Here is a 20,287-nt window from a genome sequence, read left to right as displayed (position 1 = left end):
ATAGGCATCCTCCTGAATATTAACCCTCATCAGGCGATGAAAGGAGACAGAGACAGAGACCCACATTGGAGCACCGGACAGAAATCTCAAGGTCCAAATCAGGAGCAGAAGGAGAGGGAGCACAAGCAAGGAACTCAGGACCGCGAGGGGTACACCCCCACACTGAGACAATGGGGATGTTCTATCGGGAACTCACCAAGGCCAGCTGGCCTGGGTCTGAAAAAGCATGGGATAAAACCGGACTCTCTGAACATAGCGGACAATGAGGACTACTGAGAACTCAAGAACAATGGCAGTGGGTTTTCGATTCTACTGCACGTACTGGCTTTGGGGGAGCCTAGGCAGTTTGGATGCTCACCTTACTAGACCTGGATGGAGGTGGGCAGACCTTGGGCTTCCCACAGGCCAGGGAACCCTGATTGCTCTTTGAGCTGATGAGGGAGGGGGACTTTATCGGGGGAGGGGGAGGGAAATGGGAGGCGGTGGCGGGGAGGAGGCAGAAATCCTTAATAAATAAATAAATTAAAAAATAAAAAAAAGGAAAAAAATAATAAATAAAAATAAAGAGTAAAATAAAAAATTAAAAAAAAAGAATGGGGCTGGGGGAGGCCAGGAGATTTGAACATGTGAGGGTATTCAAGCTGGGACTCAGACCAGGGCTTGTTTATTTTCCCAAAGCTCGAAGCTTCAAACCATGTTCCACAGGCAGGGCAGAGCCAGGAAGGCTAGTCCCCAGTCACACTGCATTTTGCACACCCTGAGGAGTGTGCTGAGCCAACTTTACTGCTCTCGGCAGTGAAGCCAGGGCCTCTGAAACTTTACCTCAGCTCCAGCAATTGTAGACAAACTGTGTAGCTCTCTCTGTTTCCCGTGCTTGTGGAACTCAGCTCACAAGGAATACAATACAATCCTAGCAGTGTTCTTGATCAGGGTGTGTGGTTCATGGTTCAGAAGCAGCAGCTGCTAAATGCTGGTGCCTAATGACACACAGATTGTTGTTCTTATTTGGGTTATGTTTGAGTTATTCACTGAAAACAATCAAGTCGATGAGAAGAAAGGACTTATTCGCTGAAGCTATATTAGGGCTCCTGTGGTAGTTTCATAAATCATTCTTGAGTCCCAACTTTCAAGGGGAAATGTGCAGCTATTTTGTGATTGGGTAAGTAGGTAGAATAAAATGATAACAATGATGGGTCACTGGAGTTTACCACATAAAATAATAACACGGGTCTTTGACTGGAGCAAAATGCATTATACATTGTCAGATTGCAACAGAATACTATTTTATCATTACTGGACAAACATTTGTTATAGCTGCTTTACTAACATAGTCCCAGCAACGGTTCATCTTGTTTATAGAGATTATGGCTAAAAATGTAAATATTGCTTGGCTGTCTGGCAAACGTTGTTCTTGTAGCTATCGTCACCTGCCTTTTGTTGGCTTCCTCTCTCTCTGTACTCCATTTGAAGAGAGTTTCCTTAAGGTATCAGGTCTCTTTCTAGAAAGGGACCTTTCTTTCCCCAAGCCTGAAAAGACACTTTCCTACTGAACAAAGGTACCTTGGAGCTCAAGGGCCATTAAAATAAGCCAGTCAGTAGAAGATATTCCAAAAGATGGGTTGCAGTTCGGGCTAAACGCTGTTACTCAGAGTGGGAGCATAGAAAATACAGAAAGGCGTTCAGGCACAGCTGGTGGAAGGTGCAGAGAGAAACCGGTGAAGAAGAGGCTGATCACAGAATGAACTGGAATCTGCAGGATGGCTACCCCCTCTTCCCTGCAGTATTTCAGGCTCATTGCTTTTCTCCAGTACAGAACAAGACTAAGAACAATGTGGAAAGTGTACTAGGACATTCTGGTCCTCCCAAAGTGCTTGGAAACAAAAGGAGTTCAATTTCCACCCAGGAAGGAGTGTAAAACTCTATCCCCAATTGTCTACATTCGATACGTTTTGTTGAGGAATTATGTATCAAGCCTATTTATCTTCAGAAGAGGAACATCCTGAAAAATGTTATAAAGACAAGCTAATCGAATAATTTCTATTCCAAATGGCAATTTGCTCTTAAAACAAATGACAATTTCACAGAGAAAATCTCCATCATGAAAGTACTGTAAGAAACATCAAGCTAGCTTCTTGCAGGAGTTTTTGTCCTGCTTTTATTTATTTATTTCTACTTTTCCTAGTCCTTCCTGTATGCACAGTCTCAACTGCAGGCATCAACACTATCACAATTAACTGTTTAGAAATAATGCTAAAAAAAAATGATGGCACACAATTAAAACACCATACTACAGCAAGAGAAACAATAACCCATCCCAGGCATGGCAGAGAGATAAAACCAGCCCTTTCCTCCTTCCTGGACCACACAGAGTAATTTAGTGGTTTCTCAAAGTATCTTATTAGATTTCTATTTTAATCATACTTCCATTATTTCAATGTCAGAATGTTAAATGCTTTGTGTACCTGGCCGTCCTTCTCAAGAGGACTGTGGTAGGATGAGAACCCGAATGTTAGCCCAGTCCATTTTCTGTGAATTAGCAGGTTCTCCAGAGCATATTATTTCTTGTGTTGGGAAAAAAAAAAAAAGAGCGTGGCTTAAATTTTTCTGAATAAATTTTCAAAATCAAATTTGAAAGTTTTTCATGAGAGATGATCCTCCCTGGTGGGTGATGCGAAGCATAACCTGAGGGGCAAACATGAAAATAATTAGCATAAAATGTATTAGCATATAGATGCCTTTGAAATAATAAACAGCAGAAAACCCCAGTGCTTATCCCCAAAAGAAAGGGATGAGAAGATACGAAATTAACGTATTCTTCTTGCGTGACAACTTTAGCTTGAAAGCCAAAATGAAGGTTCTCATTCCGTGATGGCTGCAATGACCAGGGAGATGGGGAAGTGACTCCCAGCCCAGAACTCTGATTTCTTTGCTTTATTTGGCCATTATCACCATATGAATACTCTTTACTTACCTTTTTGCTGGTACTCCATACCACTTTTCTTCAATTAACAAAAACTAAGCCAAATATCTTCCATTTACTTCCTTTATAAGCCATCAGGTACTGAGATGTAAATCTTACATATTTTTTTCAACCCCCTTCTCTTACCTGCCTTTCCCCAGGTTTCTTGACGGCATACCTAATGCTGGAATTGGTGATTCTGTTACCAAGAGGACAGGGGAGCCTAGCTTGCAACTGGGATAATAGTCTCTGTTTTTATTAGCAATGGTCCATGAACTCAAGCTAATTCTTTTTTATATCTTTAATAGAGGTTACTTCTGAGACAGTAGCACGGTATAGGCTGGCATGGTAGCAGACCGTGGTCTTTGTAACCAGTCCCATTTTCAAATCAGTTGAAGCTCACATTGGGAAAGATGTCTTAACACGACTAGCTCAGTCATCCCTTTTATAAGACAGTGGTAAGCTTTACACATCAGAAAGCCTTTTATGTCAGGTGTAGGGTACACAGGCAATCTAGGCACTGTATCTCTGTTTACCTTCTTCAGCAGGTGATGAAGATTCCACGTTTTGTGATTTTAGAGTTTAGCAAGTTAAATGCCACTTAACTTGTGTGTATTTAATGACATTAAGGAAAGATACCATAAAAGACAATGGATTTATCACAACATGAACGACATGACATTATACAAATCTACTACCCTCTCAAAAAAGAAGTCAAAGAAATAAAGATCATAAAGCTAAAATTTATCCCGTAGAAGCAGGAATGCGACTTCTAATTGAACTTTGTAACAACTGGCAGAAGTTTAGGTCTCTCTCATACAGTGCAATAGAAAGAATTAAGGATTCGCTAACCATGCTTTGCCTAAATCAAGGGACACAGATAAGTCCCTCAAGCAAGAATCATGGTGCAGAGTTGAAACACAATGGATCCGTATCTCAACTGTAATGTATTATTTTGATTTATTTAGTTTTGAGACAAGGTCTCACTGTATATCCAAGGCTGGTCTGGAGTTCTCTATCTAGCCCATGCTGCCCTTGAAATCTTCAGCTTTAGGGCCATAGGACTGTACCACCATGCCAGGGTATTCATCTCACTTTGCCATCAATTTGGAACCTCCAGTGGATGGTGACTGCTTCACAAAGGTGAGTCTTGGCCTCCTGACATGAGGAAGGGGGAAGGAGACATACATTGCCAATAACAAGATTCTACAGATGGCGGAAGGTCAGTCTTGGTATATATCTCTGTTTTCTGCACAGCTCTGGTTTCATGCCATTCACATTTGAAAACTGTTGCTAGGCAGTTAATAATTTTAGATAATCTCTTACTATCATTCATAGGCTCACACACCCTGTGAATGCTAGTAACAGATTATCTAAAAAAGAAACCACGAAACCAATCTCATTAATAAGGGATCTAGAGAATATGTTTTATAGATATATGTATAGGTATATATTAAGACTTGTGCAATGAAACCTACAAAATAGCAAAAGAAACTGAAGGAAGCATCAGATTTTCCATGTCCTTAGACTCATGTTATTAGAATGCACATACCGCCCAAGGTAATCTACAGATTCAATAAAAATTCCTATCAAAATTGTCATGTTGTTTCCACCAAAATAGAAAAAAAAATCCTTAAAATTCATAATGTAGTAGGAAAAAAAACCTACATTAAAAAGAATAAAGCTATTGGAAATATCAGGTTCCCTAACTTCAAAATATATAAAGCTATAAGCAATCAACACAGCATGGGGCTGCCATAAAAACAGACATTTAAGCCAACGGAATATACTAGAAAGCCCTGAAATAAACTAACACTTTTAACAGTCAATTGATCCTCAACAAACATGCCAAAAATACACATTGTGAGAAGATTGCTTCTTTAAAATATGATGCTGGGGCAATTGGGCATCTAGGTGCAGGAGATGAAATTGAGCCTCTTTCATTGCATATAGAAACGCTAAGTGGATTAAATTCCTAAGCGTAGGGCCCGAAGCTGTAAAAGTACTGGAGGGAAACAGAGTCACATCTCCCTGACATTGAAATAAGTCATGATTTTTTATTTTTATTATGTATCTATCCTTGGAGAATTTCGTATATCTATACGTGTTCTGATCAGATTCACTCCTGCTATCCCTCAGCTTCGCCCAGACCACCACTTCACATTTCCCTCCCAATTCCTTATCCTCTTCTCTCCATACCCAACATAACCCACTTAGCCCAGTTAGTGCTGCCCATGTGCATACGGGTATGGGTGTGATTGCTTTATGACCTGAAACAGAGACACGAAAAAGAACCAATAGAAAAGATAGCAAGCTAAATATCCACACATCCAAAGAGCCAATCAGCAGAGAAGCAACAACAGCAACAAATGGGATGGGAGGAAGTATCCATAGGCTACATGTCATGCAAGTAGTTAGTACACGAAGCATATAGGGAGCTCAAACGACTCAACAGCAGGAAAACAAGGAACCCAAATAAATAACAGGCAGAAGAGATCAAGGAGATGTCTCAAGAGATATCACACAGATAACCAACAGATATATGAAAAAGGCTCACCTATTACTAACTACCAGAGAAATACAGATTAAGGCACACTGAGAAATGATGCCACCGCTTTAAGAATACTACTATCAAAAGATAATGCACTGGCAAGGACGTGGAAAAATGGGAAGCTTTGAAGGCCATTGGTGGGAGTGTAACTTGGCACAGACAGTTCAGAATCCAGCAATCCCATACTGGGTGCAAATTAAAATTAAAATAAAATTCGCCTGCTGGTGAGTTATCTAGAAGTAAATGTTCATTGCAGCATTTGTCACATGATCCCAGAGACAGAACAACTTAAGTTTCAGTCAACAGATGTGTGGATAAGGACAATGAGGTGTAAACAAAAGCTGCAATGCTATCAGCCTTGAAGCAGAAGAAACTCTGACCTTTGCAACAGCATGGAAGAAACCAAAGAACCATGTGGGGAGGGAAGTAGGCCAGGCACAGGCAGAACCCTCTCAGATGTCCAGTCTGAAATGCTGAACCCCAAAGAGGACAACATGGTACAGGGGTTGGGGATGGAAGGAGGAGTTAGGGAACACGGGGAATGTGTTCAAAGGGTAAAGTTTTATTTTGGATAAATACGCTCCTGAGCTATGCATTGAATAAAGGGACTATAGTTTACAATAGCACACAGGAATTTTTGAAAACTCACTAAAAATAGATTTGAAGTGCTCCCAACACACATAGAAACATCTGTGGGGTACTATATTACTTAACTCAGTTGAGCAGTTCCCAGATGCATGCATATTTCAAAACATCATGCTACATATTTTACATATGAAACCTTTCTTCAATTACATTATAATGGATGTGCTTCTTATCCCAGTACTCAGACAGCCAAGGCAGGAGAATGGCAAGTGTGTGGTCAGTGTAGGCTAGGAAGGATAACACCATCTTTTCTTTTTTTTTTTTTAAAAAAATGTTTTTAACCTTCTACAAGCAAAAGTAGTTAGCAGAAAATTATTATTTTTCACATAACATATAGGATTAGGAACAAAAATTGCTAACAAAACAGCCTTGTCCAACCACCCCTGGAAGAAGTCATTCAGGGAAGAAGGTGGCATCTAAATTTGGGGTGCATGATGAAAACATGGTAGATGGTACTGATGAAGATACATCTTCAGCTCCCCTTGAATCGGATTTCATGCTTCCTTCTTCTTCAGCACCCACAATTACACCCCTTAGAGACTGTGCAGATTGCCAGTGATTTTTGGAGGTTCAGTTATCATGGCGATGATAAATGATTATTAAATAAGGACCGGCCGATGTCACAATACAGAGAGAGCCTAAGGTCTGCAAGGAAATCCATCATGTAGTAGAAACATGGCTTTGTTGATCTGACCCTGACTGGGAAAAACCATGAAGTTATCTCGGAAGTCATCCGTAAAAGGATGTTTTGCATTTTTTCTTCCAAGGTAGACGAAGATCAATACATGTCTAAAGATACATCATCAGGGTTTGTTACCAAGTACTTGATATTGTTCAGAAATCTCTAAGAACAGCCTCAGTTTGGGGGAGTAGGCATTATGATTCCACAACATAAGGGGGTAGCAAGGTGGCATAATATGCTACTGCATTTTCTATAAAAGGGCAGTGGGATGCAAATCCCAAATAGAGCCATTTCATTTTGGACTTTATGAATCTGATTAGCTCAGGGGAGGAATGGGTGTAAAAAAACTTGCTTTTGGCATCTGGAACGATAGGCAATCATGAAAAGGGAATGGACTGGTGACATCATGCTGCTGTGCTAGGGGTGGAGAAATACAAGGGAAGGGGGAAAATATACAACAGGCAAATTTCTAATTATCCTAAAGACATGGCATCCTTGACCCTGCACCTTAGCACACAATGTCATTCTAAAGACGCTATAGTCATTACATCCCATATACCCAGAGTTAATGTTTACCTGCTTCTAGGAAGCTTACAATTCTGTTTTGGCTTCTCCATAATTTTTTTTCTGGCATTCAATGGGGACAGAGCCTATAATACCATATCCGTTCTGTGCTAAGGCACCAACTAACTAATTTTGTAAATAAACCTAACGAAACCCAACTGGCCTGGCACATTTGCTTTTAAATGTGGTGTGTGTTAATCTTCTATTTAAATCTCATTGCTCTATCATAATTTGTGTCACATGAGTCTGAGTCACCATGAGTAAGCTAAGATTAAATCCTCAGTACCAAATTTTCCATTCAGCCTGACAATATGCTTTGGGCTTGCTAATGGACTATTTTAACCAGCACAGAACCCCACAGTGCTAATTTATAGCATTAATCATGCCGTTTTTCTTTTCCCACTGAAGAGAAGGTAGGCAGGGAGATCAATGAAGGAGGCAATTCAAAACAGGGGATGTGATCACCTCTTCAGATGACTGCATCTCAGGGTAAAAAATGGGACTGATTCTCCTTGCACTGTTTGGTTGAACTGAATAGCGTATTTCAGAATGGGATGTGATAGGTTTTGTTCATTGAAAGGGCGGGTGAATTCCTGATATGAATATCAGGCTAATGGATCACAACATGGTTCTGTCACACAGTCCCAGTGTTTCAATGTCCCTGCACAGAAAATTGGGAAACTATGGCCCCTACTTCAAAGGTTTCTATTTGGGTTAGGGGTAAGGGGCTGAGAACAGTGTCTAGCATACAGCAAATATCATATAAGGGTTAGGTGGGCATCAACCTTGTCCTAAAACACAAGTCTATCCCTTACAATGAAATTTAAAAAAAAAATCTCTTCCTGCTATGTTGCCTTCAGCATGATGGAGAACAAAAATACCATTTCATTATCCCAGTCATTGCCAATTTGCTCATTAGCACATGCCAAGCGTGAGAAAGCTAAATGGCATAAAAATATTTGCCCTTAGAGTTTACATTGTAGGGGTATCATAGACAATAGATGTATTTACGCCATGAACTGGTGACTGATATGGAAAGCAAACCATAGGAAGTCAGAAAAAAAAATGCTTAGATGCCATTCATTGGCCCCTACATCCAGTCTATTTGACAAAATGGCTTAGCACAAGGCCCTGTTTTCCCCTCAAGAAAAATTTTCATGCTGACATTCTAGGTAAACGCTTCACTGACGTCCCAACTGCTTGAACGAAACAGAAAGAACCCAACATATGAGCACATCCAGGCAGACATATGCACACTGGCTCTCTGAAATGGAATTTTGTGTGTGCCATTTGTAGAATGGCGGATTGTCACTTCCATCTGGTCTCATTTCCCGAGCACGCGAATGCACCCCCAGGATGTAAACCCTAGAAGCTAGGAAACAGAGCTGAAATACTCAAAGACATAGGAGGGGATGTTTTCCAGAGCTGCAGACCCCCAAGCGAACACGGTGGTAACGTCATTAATTCCTTAGCCACAGCTGGGAGTCGCGGGGGCTGAGCACAGAGGCCACGGAGCATAAACGACATTCCATGGCAGACCTCATTAAAGGGGCTTAAGACAAGCTTGACAAGTTAATGACAAAAAATCTAATTTGGATTTGCTGGACATAACCTAGAGTGAGTCCAAACACACTGCAACTCTAACATGTACACTGTCAAAGAGGGCCACAACCCAAGGTCAATTAGTCCCACGGAGTTCATGAATCAAAGGCTGTGGGTGGATACAGTCCGATTCAATCACATTGAATAGAAAACCATGCCCTGGGTGTTTTGGGTTTGAACTCTGGTCCTGTTTAAACTGCACAGATGCCATAGGTCTCTAAATTAACAGTAGTTACTAAGGAGATGTCCATCGGGCTGCATATATTGAACAAAAGCATGGGTAGCTCTAGATGCCACACTATACAAAACATCTTTGCTATTCTTTTCCCTTTCTCTAAAAGTCCTTTCGTAGTTCTACACTCTAGGACCATGGAATATGGGTCCTGTTACACAGCACTTATTCATGGCTATCTTATGATTCGCTGGTCGACCTAGTACATGACTCTCTCCATTCTTTAACTACCTTTCTATCCCCAAGTATATGTGCCTCGCCATGGAAGAGCTCCTTACACACATTCTTAATGCCCATGTCCATCTTATCACAGCCAACCCAAGCTTACAGACAGGAGCGCAGAAGAGCCCTACAATTTACACAGCCCCTAGTTGGGACAGGAGCAAAGATAGGAACCTTGGCCATCTGTCTTCTAACCTTATGTATGTGTCTGGCTACGAGGAGGAACAAAAGCCTGTTGAATGGCTGTCACAGTGAATGGATGCACATCCTAATATCCCAAATATTAAAAGGGGCAAGATTTATAACTTTAACCTCCACGCCTTTGAAGAATAGGTACATAATCATAGCTTAGTTTAGAATGTTTAGAGCCACAATGCCCTCAACCTGCTATGTTTCTATCCTATCTTTCAAACTATCTCATGGATGAAAGGTGTTTGTCTGTTCCTCTCCAGTCTCTTCTGGGTCTCAGGAAGAGCATGCTAACCCTTATCTTCTTGCCTCTATCACTAGAGTACTGGAGCCAGAGGCATGGCTACTACTCCTATGGTATGCGCTAATCTCTCAAGAAATCCAGAGACACGTCCCTATGTTTAGATCACTAGACATCTGTCAAGGTTGAAGGGAGATCTCAGTTTCTGGTCTCAGGTTTTCCAACTCTCACCCACCCACTTTCCAGTCAAGCCCTAATAATAATACAAGTAGTATATATTCAATCACCATAAATAATATGAGGATATTTTAGTAAATGTATATTGAGGAGGAGAAACTAATATTTTTTTGCTTGTCAAAGCCTGGTTAATAGTTTGGATTTCTCAACAGTCTCATCCTGGGCCCTTGGATACAGTGTTGGTTACAGAGACTATCCCACAGATACACAGACCTATGTGCTTTTATCCAAAAAGTCCAGGAAAAGATGCCAAGTGTATCTGCCCTCTCTTCTCCCCTCTCTCCCACTGCAGTAACTGTCCTGAGGTAAGCCGCTATGCCCTGTTTCTAAGTGTGAAGGCGATGTTCCTTGCCCTGTTCTGCTGATGGGAAACCACACAGAGCAATGTGTACAGTACTGCTGTTGAGCTGTGAAATGTCAATAGTTAGAACTTAACAGGAAAATGGAACGGAGAAGTATTGTGGATGTTCAAAAGGCCAAGTATTTCATTTTAGCCCTTGCCCTACATATTTGTACAAACACATACACTTTAAGACATGAGGCATAAATATCTATGAAGGCAAGTTTAAACAAGCTAATGAATGCCGTTTTCAAGTTTTCACCAGTGCTTCTCTCTCTCTCTTTCTCTCTTTCTCTCTCTCTCTCTCTCTCTCTCTCTCTCTCTCTCTCTTTCTGTGCGTGTGTACATGTACACATTTGCATGCACGTAAGAGGTCAGAGCTTGGCATTGGCTGTCTTTCTCAGTCTCCACCATGTTACTTAAGATAAGGTTTCCCTCTGAACCCAGAGCTCAGGTTGGTGAAGCTTCCTGCCCAATGAGCTCCAGAGATCTGCCTGTTTCTGCCTCCCCAGTGCTGACACTACTGACGTGTGCCAGCATGCCTGGCCTGTGTGAGTCTAAGGGATCCGGAATCAAGTCCTCAAGCTTGCCTAACAGGCTTTACTGACTGGAGCATTTCCCCAGACTTGTGCCTATTGGTTTCCAGGGAGCTACTGCATTCAACATAGTGACTACAGTTAGCACTTCCTCATGATACTGGGTATTGGGTTAAAGCGCACATCATACAAACATGGATGACCAACATAAAGAGTTAGTTTGCAGATGGGTAAGCTAAGGTCGAGGGGAGTTAAGAAAATGCCCCAAAATTAAACCGTCAGCCAACCCTAAATTGAAGTACCTGTGCACAGGGATTTGCTAACCAGTCCAAGTCCCTTTATCGCAAATGGGCAGTAACCCCAGGGAGGACATGCTATGCTTATCTGAGAACCAGTTCAGAGGAACCATATATATTGTGAGATGTGAGAGTTCCTTTGGCCAGAATACAAACTCATCGAGACTTTACAGCTTCAAATAACCTCAAAGAACCAGGGGCTCTGGACGTTTTCCAGTGTCCTTGGGAGGCTTGCATCCCTAGGTTAGGGCTACAGATCCTGTGAAACAGTTACTCAGGGTGACAAACAGGATTAGTGGCCCAGGTTCTTAATCTGGTAACAGCCAGTCTTTCCAAGGGCACTCAGGGCACCTACTGTGTGTATAGCATCTCTGGGGAATAAGGTCGTGTGAAGGGAGTGAGAAAGCTCCCCGAGGCAGCCAGTTTCCTTCGGGGAGTCTTCAATCTACCCTTTGGGAAGGGATCCTGAATAAGTAAAGCAGTAAGAGTCAAATTAATCTCAGAATACATTAGCAATACTTACAAGTATTAAAAAGTACATCAAAATTTCTTCAAAGGATTAAGTCCTTCAGCCTTCAGCTCAGTCAGACCTGCCTCCCCCCACGCCAATTAGAGTTCAAAGAAAAGATTCATACACCTCATTTGGAGATCAGTTGAACCTTGGGCACAAGGGCTAAATCCTTAATAAGTCAGAAAGATAGATATATTTATTCTTAAAATTAACTAATTTTCACACCAAGGTTAAGTGATTTGCCCCAAGACAATTTCCTGGAAGTCTGATAAGACACCACATCCCCATCTCTCATTTGACATCTCTGACCCCATTCCCCTTGTTCAAGTGCCCCTGCAGAAACACTTACATGTATCGACACAAAACACGCCCATGCCTGCCCACGGGAACAGAAAAGAAGAGAACAGTTTTCACTGAAATATTAGAATCATTAGATGATTTAAAATGGGCTAAATTAATATGTAAAAATTAGCCTAGAAGAGGCTAGATAAAAATGGGCCAAACAGTGTTTAAATGAATACAGTTTGTGTGTTATTATTTCGGGCATAAGCTAGCCAGGCAGCTGGGGTGCTGGGGACGCAGCCCCGCCGCTCTTATTACTACAGTGGCAGCGAGAAGTAGCCCAGACACTGTCCTGTAGGGAACAGAACTGAGTTTAAGGGGGCTGCTTCCTATGGCTGTGTCTTATATATAGTCCTGAGGTTTCCAGCAGTTTCTGTAGCACACCCAGGAATACAGGGGTAAAAAAAAAAACCCTTCCAGATAATTGAACGGTTTGGCCAGGTACAGCATTCAAAGTCTTTGCTTATGTGGTGTTTCTAAGCGCGCGCACACACACACACACACTGAGTCCATAGTGCTGAACTTTTTGAGATCATCTATACAACATGCAGTAAGTTGCCTTCAGCCATTGGGAAATAGAACCTAAATTGTTTTTGTTTTACCACAAATATGAAAATCTATAGCAGGAATCGTTAGAAGGAATAACAGTGATCATCATTATGACATGTATGAATTTCATTTTTAAAGGGACGGAGCTTATCCACATTAAGCAGACAGTAAACAGTCCAAAACAATTATATGCTAGGATTGGTACTGATACGGAAAATGAACCGTTTGATATGCATTGTCTCTCCCCCACACATACCCTGCATGCTTTTTATTTAAGCTCTGTAAAGCACTTCGAGTTTTCCTGGCCTAGTCAGCACCACAGTTACATTTTGATAGCAAAACTGTAGATAGGAAAGATTCCTTGTTTCAGATTTCTTATTTTTCCTATTAAATTCCATTGTAATTTTGTTATGCCTCAGTCGGTGTTAGAGAACCCAAATTACGCAAAACTTTGGGGATAGACATTAGCATAATTGGAATAATTAAATTTTTGGCAATTATAATTCTCACTTAAACCTAAATTAAATATGCCAAACTATAATTATGTTCAAATTTGCATCATGAAAATTATCCCCATTTTGCTCGTGGCATCTTAAAATATCTAACAAGAGACCTTAAGCCCTTCAGGTTGAGTCAAGAGGCCTTATCTCCGCCGCCTTTGGGAGGAGGAGGCATCATGCATTAGACGCAGTCATTTGGCCTCTTGGGAGAGAGAAAGTGGTCCATTATTTCTTCACTGTGACATGTAGGGCTGGTACAATAATCTTCAGGTACCTGCGAGTTACAGCACCAATAATGAGTACAGAGAGCCAGAGCAGACGGCAAAATGAGAATGTTTCCTTTGGAGAGAACCCTTAAGCAAAGCAGGCCATGTTTTAGGACAAGGGTAAACAAGGGTAATGAGAAACAAAGACACACACATGCACAAAGCTGCAACATTTTGAACCAGACACAGGGAAAGAACCACAGTTTCTTAGCTTTTTAAAAAGGAATGAAGACAGAAACCACGTACAAATAAGGAACATTCATCCACTTTTTGGTCCAGAGGATGCATAGGCATTTTTAAGACTTCTAGGATGGGTTCTTTATTACTTATTTGGGATGCAAAGATAAAAGCAAAAATCATACAGTGTAAACTGCGTTTTTAACTAGCCTTTCTGCTCTACAGTTACGCGAACCAAATGGTGTAATTAAACTTACAAGATGGTAGTGTATCTATCTTCATCTCTGGGACAGTAGGTGGATATAATCTGTGGATATATTGATCAAGAAGTAGATAAGGCCCTTGTGCACAGGGTTGGCGCACTGTCAAAACCTACAATGAGTTTCTGACAAAAACATACGAATGTATCTCCAGTTGAGCTAAATATTCACATTAATAAAGGAATAAGGCAGAAGAAGCCTGGCTGACATCCCATCTGCTCTGATGAATTAAATTTAGCAATCATATGTAATATAGATGTACTGTGTGAATATCATACAACCCTGACACATCCAGGCTTTCATTAGAAAGCCCCACAATGTGACTTGAATAACAATCTGGCTTGGCTAATTAGTATTTTCACTTCGCTATACTCACTTCCAGACATATTGCTGTTTGCACATGGTAATTTAGGTAAACAGATCCCGTCCACAGCTGCATCAATTAACACTGCTAATCAAAACTGAATTCAGGTAATTAGGCACATTTATGCAAAAAAAATGTGTAATTTTGGGAGAAAAGCTAGTTTCTTCAGTAATATGTCAATAAGTAAAAAAAATCTCATTTTGTTTATGTAAATGAAGAATGAGGAGAGAAAAAAATCAACATTAATATATACATCAGGCAGACAGAGTAAAATTCCTAAATTAAATCTCAGTCTTTAATTGGCCTGTATTTTCAGAAATTGTATCATATTTTTTATAAATGTTTTCCTCAATGTTTCCATATAGTGAGGTTGATTCATAGCTGCCTAAAAGTGTAATCACCATCAAGCGAGATGGAAATGGTTAATGAATCTTCACAGATTCCTACAACTGGGGGGTGGGTGGCGGGGACCCTGCTCACACTTGCTAATCCATCTTGCCTCCCATCCCCAGGCAGGACTGACTCTTGGTGACTCACTTCACCACACGCTGAAACCCTCTCTGCCAGGAATCCTTCCACAGTTGGAGCCACGACAGCACCCTCACACCCCCATTTCTACGCCGGCAATTATTCAGAGTTCCTAGTTCTACACAATGGCCTCTAGTTGGGCTACGAGCTTGTTTTCAAAATGGCTGTGACGAATTGTTTGATGTTTGCTTTGTCTCTGTAAAGACTTAAACCAAAATGATAAGTCTGAGGAACTACTCTGAGCTGTTTGGAGACACTGGTTGGATTTTTTGGCAAGTAATAAGTGAGTTGACAAGTGACTTACATTAAGAACCATCTAATATGGGAACAGTTTAGGACGTATCAGCCCACCGGCCTACCCATCTATCAACAGGCAATCACATCTATCCCTCTTCCTTCTCTCTCAACGTCTTTCCTTCTTCAGAGTGCGGTTTTGCTTTCTGCACACCTGCCCTTCCTAATGAAGTAGGGCTGCAGCCCCCTTAGCTTTAGTTGAAGCGGAAGAGGTTCTGTCAATCCAATTTAACTAACACTTCCTCAGTTCCTGCCATGGGCCAGGAGCCTCTTAAACCTGGAGGGAGGAGGCAAAGATGGACTTAGAATACTCACACTCTTTTGGGCTGACTTCAGACAGTTTACACCAACAGAATCAACTTTCAGAAGGTAGAGAAAAATCACCAGGTAACACTGTATCTGTGCATTCCAAAGCCAGAACTTGCCGGGATAACCTTATGAGATCTGATTTTTGTCTAACTCAGGATATTTTCTAGCTTTTCCCCTTAATAATAGATTAGGAGTGGGAACAAAAGTTCTCTTGCTAAGCAGTACGCTGTCCTTTCTTCACTTTGTAGGGTTCCAGCACATTTTTTGTGGCTGTTTATTTTTAATATTTATCAAAAAGATGTTTTTTATGTAGCCTTTAGATAAATTTATCATAAACAACTGGACAATTTCCCACAACCCAGAAACCTGACAGAAGCTATCTTTGGGATGCAATTTCAGTAATGGAAGCTATCAAATAGAAAGGCACATTTACCAACGGAGTGTCCGCGTCCAATCACCAAGAGGCACATTTACCAACGGAGTGTCCGCGTCCGATCACCAAGAGGCACATTTAAAGAAAGTGCAGCAAAGACACTCCCTAGTTAAACCGAGTTCTTATAAACCTTAAATGAAAGAGAAGTAAGCATAAACCTTTTAAAGACAGCTTTTCGTGTGTTTGTGTATGTGTGTGTATGAGTGTACCTTCCTTGGGAGTCAGACCTCACTCACCTTCTGCTATTTTCCCTTCTGCAGCCCCTAAGCTTGCTAGTCCAGACCTATCCTGCCTCTACCTCCCTCCTCCAGATAGGGGAGCTCTGCTCTTCTGGGATATGTCTGCTACTGGGTCAGACCTTTCAGTGGATTCCAGAAACCGAAACTCAGGATGCCATGCTTGTGTGGCAATCTCTCTACCCCCGAGTCATCTTCTCAGACGTCAAAGATAATTTTTTTAAGGGCTTACTAGTTATTTGTCAGCAAGCTGAATAGTGTGATAATTTTAGTACAAATTGCACACACAGTGTCAAACGGACCACACTCACCCAACTTCACTAGGTCAATGTCGTGTCAGAGTTAGTATTAAGAAAATAACTGTTCTCATTAATCTTGAAAGTTAATTGGTGAGGTGTTTGTCTTTTCTTGAGTACTTTCTTCCTTTAGATTATCTCAAACAAATGATAAGAAATATTTCACTTAACTACTCTTAGCCAGTCATTTTCCGCTAGCGTCTGTTGAGAAGAGCATCTTGAAAAAGCTGTAGGTGACAGCGTTTCAATTACAAGAAGAAAATTCTGAAAACCCTTAAATCTGCAACTTTCTGTCTTTCTTTTGTTAGGTGAAATAAAACCACTCACGAGAGGCATACTCTCAAGGTTTGTGAACTTAAGTTGCTGACACAATACGCAGCTAGGGACAATGAGCAAGGAATTAAATGCCATCAAGGGCTGCTTTTTAAAAGTCTGATTTTGTTCGAAACAGAAGGACCCCAACACGAACATGTAGCCCACACAAATATCAGACGGGCTAATCTTGGCTTATTAATGGCAAATGATTCTATTTCACGACTACAAGGGAAGGAGACAGGTTTGGGATTAGTTAGATAAGAAGGGAACTGGTCGTCAGAAAATAAAGGAAACACACACACGTCTTTAAAGCACAATGAAGCAAAAGAGATGATTGGATTTGAGACTAACCAACATAGAACTTTCACCAATTCCCCTATGTCTGAAGGATGAATAGTGTAGCTTGGGGGGTTTTCCACAGCAGTGGCTTGTGGTGGTGATTGTTAAAAATTGTTTTTGAGTAAGCAAACAAGTGTTACTGTGGGAGGGATGAAAGAATGAGTTTTTAAAAGTTTGGCAGTTCAGTGTGCCGAAGCTAAAGCTGACTTGACTATCTGCATCTGATCCAAGAGCAAAGAGCAACTCATGCGTCTACAATTTCTGGTGAATATTTGTCCCCGGATTAAGAATCGGAAATCATCCCAACAGCAAACATACTCTAAGTAAACACATTGTTAATCTATGCTTCACGGCATTAGAAGTCTCTGGAGGGGGCCAGGGTCGTTCGTTCCGCCTGCTGATTCCTCTCAGTCTCTCTGTCCCAGGTGTTACTGGTGTGACTTGCTTCACAGGCCTAGTGTGAAAGCCTATCTTTGAGAACGATGTTAAGAGCCCACATGAAAAGCTGGTGCAAAAATAAATGATAGCTCCTCGGGCTTCTTAATTTTATAGTACAATTCATTGGGCTTTTCTGCCTTTACACACTCAGAGCGGATTCTTGGATGAAAGGAGGGAGAAATGAATTGCATACCCTATGAAGGGAACCTTTATTACCATTTTAATAGTTCACAGACCCATAAAAGGAGGACACATTCACTGTGTGGAAGGACTCAATACTAAAGAGCACTGGCTTAGTAAGAAGAAAAGCAGTGTGATCCGGGGAAGGAAAATCATTTTGGGAGCACCCTGAATATGCAAACTTTTCACAAAGGCTTCCAGAAGATTTACCAAAGGGAAGTAAAATGCAATCGTTATGTGAATCTCCATAGAGGTGGAGCTTGTCTTTCCTGTAATGGTTTGGGGCTCGGTGAAAATACTCAATGCAGCCATGGGGTTTAGGAGATCATGGGAGTGAAATTCCAGACATCAGAAATCAACTTTCAGGGTGCTTAACGAGAAGCTATGGTAGAAGGCTCATAGTCTGGAGGAACCACTGTATAAACTTAACCCTGGCCTAGCATGAAGCGATCATTGTGGGTTAGGACAGAGATAGGAAAGTCAGTCTACTTATTGCTTTGCTATGGAGAGCATTCATAGACAGTTGTATAGATCTGGGCTTCACACTCCATGCCTTGGGTGTGGTAAGGGTTTTGAGGTTTTGTAGCAGAGAAACAGTACTTGTGATTTTCCTTCCATGGCTCCCCATTATATATTCATTATTTCTTCATTTTTTTTTTAATGCTTGATCAATGCTCTCGCCAGAGCTCTGATCCTTCCCAGACAACACATCACTGGGATATGTAAAAAAGAAAATTAAAATACAAGGGTTTTATTGTTATTACTATTTTAATGACTCAGGGCCTACTTGAAGTTTGCATTTAAATTAGACAGACTAATTCAGAGGAGGTTTTTAATTTTCGAAGGTTAATCACCCCAACAAAGGTCAGTCAAAGTTGAGTCTTCAGTAAGATTGCTGCGGGCCCAGTCACCTGCAGGACGTTTATTGTGTGAAGGAATGTGTTTTATTCATTACGTGTCTCTCATCTTCTCTTCACATGACCACATTTGACTAAAAGTATTGCATTTTTTTGGAACTCTGACAAAAGTTCATTTCTTTGTCTCTTAAGAGAGAACTTATTCTTTTGAAACAGCAAGGGAAGTCAGGCCTTCAGCTGTGACTGACTTTCCTAGCCCTTTCTAATCCCCGGAAACCCCTGATACTCATCAGAGTTCTCCCAGCACCAAATCTCGAGTACACAAAACAATAAGGTGTTGGTTAAAGCAGCCCTGTGTGTTTAGGGGCCTTAATCCTCCACATTGTCTCGGGCTAAGATGGTCATCTCCTTGTTTCTGCTGATGGAGCTTAGTGAAAAGCAGGACTATTGATTTGCTGGAAGCACACGTTAATCGTGTTTGAAGACCAGCAGACTCGTTCTATCCACTAACTCAGTCCGTGGTATGTACTGAGATACTCAGTGTCTGGCACATGGAAGATACGGGTGAAGGGTACTCTAAGCTAAAGAATAAAAGGATCTTTATTATGACACATTTGTGCTGTGAAAAGGATCCCTAGAATATAATAAAACAATCAAACTCTCCGCTTCCAGCCTTTCTGACCGGATGCATGGAGCTTTAGTGACGACTTGAGAATCCTTAAGTCAAACTATACCACAATTTGGATAAACAGTGTTTAAAATTATTTGCATACTTAAATACTTCAAAACTCATAATTCCGCAGGGGTGATTCATTTCTTACGCTGATGATATGAAATTTGATTATCAAATTTTCTCAAATGAATATATTGAGAACATAATGCTTTCTAAGGGTTAGGAATAATATCATGAAAAAGTTGAAATTGGGCACGTTTTGAACACACATACTATGCATTCCTTTTTAAACATGTTATACAGTTGAAACACTGCTGTGAGCACAAAAGACACCCGTGGCAGGCAAAAGTCAAAAGACTGGTCATGAGGAAACGGCCTGGATGAAGGGAAAGTAAACGAGCCTTAATGTGTGTGCCCAGTTCTGCTGCACATCAATCACCAGGATACTATGGCGGTGGTGTGACACAGCATAAATCACCCAAACTTGCCTCCTGCGTAGTCCTGAGACCCCCCTCCCTCCTCTGGGCTCAGATCAAGTGCGCAGGCATGGTCGCAGAGGCACACACGGCTCTCCTCATCAATATTCACATGCATTAATTAACGACAGGTGAAGGCTATAATTCGAGAAACACCCCAGAGCTTGAATATTCAATCAAGCCTCAGCAAATCACGGTGGAAAGGAAACACAGGTAGGACAAGCATGGGCCAGACTGACGACCGAGAGGAGGACGAAGGTTCAGGAAATAAGAGAGGGCTCCTGCTTTGTGTGTATAGTGCCCACTCCTCTCCAATTTGAACCCTTTTTCAAACTAAGATAGACTTTACACATTCTATAACTGTGTCTTCTGCGTTGAGACGTAAAAGGAGGCAAAACAACAGCTTTCATATGGTTAAGCAAAAACCTATAGTGTTCCACAATATCAATATTCAATTACTATCTTTTACCAAATAGTTATTCTGAAAATGATCAAAATCAGCCTGACAGAAAAGGCAAACTATTCTTCTATGATCTATATCCCCAGTAGCAAAAGCATTCTGACTATCGTTTGGAATTTTCAGATTTCTGAAAAATAAAAATCTTAAAGCTATCAGCGAATGTGATACAAATAATCAAAAAATATGGA

At 41.1% G+C, this 20,287-nt stretch overlaps 1 long non-coding RNA gene across 5 annotated transcripts in view; it reads right to left on the bottom strand.

The window, feature by feature from the left end:
* The window catches only part of LOC121456119, a 94,012-nt gene that overhangs the window by 10,989 nt on the left and 62,736 nt on the right, over positions 1 to 20,287 (bottom strand). For 3 of the 5 annotated variants that reach the window (XR_005975594.1, XR_005975595.1, XR_005975598.1), the window contains one exon: positions 2,463 to 2,561. This is a non-coding gene — a long non-coding RNA (uncharacterized LOC121456119). Of the gene's footprint in view, positions 1 to 822; positions 978 to 2,462; positions 2,683 to 20,287 lie in introns of all 5 variants that reach the window. The other 2 variants (XR_005975596.1, XR_005975592.1) reach the window with 2 other exon arrangements.

Source organism: Microtus oregoni, unplaced genomic scaffold (assembly GCF_018167655.1).
Source record: "Microtus oregoni isolate MIOR12 unplaced genomic scaffold, Mior012 000001F_ref0000356, whole genome shotgun sequence".
In the NCBI taxonomy this organism is placed as follows: domain Eukaryota; kingdom Metazoa; phylum Chordata; class Mammalia; order Rodentia; family Cricetidae; genus Microtus; species Microtus oregoni.
The sequence above is the reverse complement of the archived record's forward strand: the minus strand, read 5'-3'. Positions and strand labels throughout refer to the sequence as shown.